Genomic DNA, 2,461 nt, shown 5'->3' with positions numbered 1-2,461 from the left:
TACTCCACCGATGCTCCCCGGCGCAGGCGAAAAAACGGCGCTCCTCTCGCCCACCTGCGCTCCCCGTGGCCCCCCGCGCAGCAGCGGCGCCCACCCTCTTCGCCCAGTATTCCAGAGCCAGACGCAGCAAACTTACGCGCTTCTCTGTCCTGAGGTCGGGCTGCGATCGGCAGCGCTACATTGTCGAAATTAATCATTTCATGATGATCTCAAGAAGAAGAAGAAGAAAAAGAAGGAGAAGAAAAAAGACACACACCTTACCTTCCCCAGTTCCCCCCAAAAAAAATGATCATCACATACTATGCCCCATTAATTCTAAACTGTCCTTGGCTAAAGGAAGTAAAAATCCATATTCACAGTTTGCAGGTATAACCAAACGCCGAAAGCAGCTCCGATTCCCATTTGTCCGAATAAGTGACGGCAAAAATTAAACTTGCGAAAAAGGAAACAGCCGAAAATAGTATTTGCTTCAGTTGCATCCGTTCGACATTAATTTGTAGGCACTGTAATTCGCACACAAAAAGCATGTATTGCGAGGGTGTATTCCATTTGACACTGATATTTCTTTGATCATATTCCATCATAAAAATATATAAACGAAACAAACAAGAGGTCTGGTCCGTGAAATCACCTGCAACAATTGATGCGTAAATGGATTGAAAAAAAAATACACTTCAACTGGCTTCACTCCGGATTTTCATGAAATTACAGGAAACATCATGCAGTCGCATGGTTGCGCTCCAGTCCCACGGAGAAGCTCGTGCAGAGGAAACCCCTGGCACGAGCCTCCGACTGCCACGGCTCGCGCCGTTAACCCACTCCTGGCTTCCTCCAGAGCCGCGCGCGGCTCTTTCATCGCAGGCACCCGCAAGCGGTGGTGCTCAGCAGTGAGCGGAATGAAACATAAGCAATATATTATTAATCACTGTCATTATCTGCAATCAGCGTAATTATAACACCGAAACCCTTAATTGTTAGAAACACACTTTATACCTGATTTGAGTGCCCGGTTCTGATTTGAGTTCAAGCTGTTATTTCAGTGTTCTGTAATTAAGGCCAGATGCCACAGAACCAGAGCAAAAGGCCCCATCCTTCCTTTTCACTGCCCTGACAATGAATGCTAACCAGTAAACCATTTAAAGCATCATGAACTGCTATGGTCCCTCGCTTACACTGTGTGCTGAAGCCGCTGGTCCCGGTGAATCATCGACCGCATCTGCGGGTTCGACTGGAAGTAAAGTGTTGCGAAATTACCAGCCGTGTTTTGATTCTCGGTAGCAGAATATTTTGTTAAATACAAAATCCATTCTGCCATAAGTTTTTCATTTGGCCTTCTCAGGAGAAAAGATTGTAGTGCAAAACATATATTAAATTCTCATTAGAGTAGACTAGTCAAATGTTTGCAATGATTTCATATTAACTAAACTTTCCCTTTGTGCATTGGGTGGCTAATAGTATAGTAGTTAGAGCTGCTACCTTTAGCCTCCACGGTTGCAGGTTTGAATCCCATCTTTAGCTCTTGCGCTCTTGAGCAAGCTACTTCCCCTAAATTGGTCCAGTAGAAAATTACCCAGCTGTATGAATGGGTAAAAAAAGTAAGCTGCTTTTGAGAAATGTTAACTCAATGTAACTGTAATGTATTGGAGTAACCAGTTATGTTTATTAAACTCACAATGCAGCAAGCAATGAATTAGCATACATTAAATATGAGCAAAAATGGTGCCTCTGGATCATTGCAGAGCAACTGTGATACATTTTTTATCAATAATGTATGGGCATGCTAATGTAAATATGGCACACTGTGAATGTACAGCTAAAAACATAGACAATGTTCTTTGAATCACACAAAATACACCCCGAGATGAGAAAAATCTTTGAAGATCAACAATAGATTTTTGAAAACATCTGAAAACCAGGTGTACTTTACTCAGCTGCTCTTTTGCTGAAAAAAAAGATCTGCCCACTGGAAATTTGTTGAAAAAATACACATGATAAGGTTTGCAAATCTTAAAAGCAGAGCAAAACAGTGAAACCAACATCTGATTCCAGTAGAAAATACTAACAATTAAGTCAGACATTATTATGAAATGGTTCCACTGGACTCATGTTATTATATTTCTTTCAACATGAAAATAGCACAGAACTGTAAAAAATGTAAACTAGCACTTGCTGGCATTTAATCAACGCCATTAGTAATAATTTATTGACTGGGATATCTTTTGTAAGTTAGTGCATTTTTTAGACTTGAAACGGTTCAGGAAGAAGAAACAAAAAAATACCTGAAATTTGCAAGAGTTCGGTATCATTGTTTGGTATCATCGATCTCCATTCATTAAACAAAAAATACACACTACAGAAAATGTCATCACAATAGTCAGAAAAAGCACAAAGACGAAGGATCTTCCCCAAAGCTGGTAGGGAATAAGCCAATGAGCCTCCTGAGAGCTCTCCAAGAGGAGGC

The sequence above is a fragment of the Scleropages formosus genome, chromosome 6 (genome assembly GCF_900964775.1).
Source record: "Scleropages formosus chromosome 6, fSclFor1.1, whole genome shotgun sequence".
Taxonomy (NCBI): Eukaryota; Metazoa; Chordata; class Actinopteri; order Osteoglossiformes; family Osteoglossidae; genus Scleropages; species Scleropages formosus.
The sequence above is the reverse complement of the archived record's forward strand: the minus strand, read 5'-3'. Positions refer to the sequence as shown.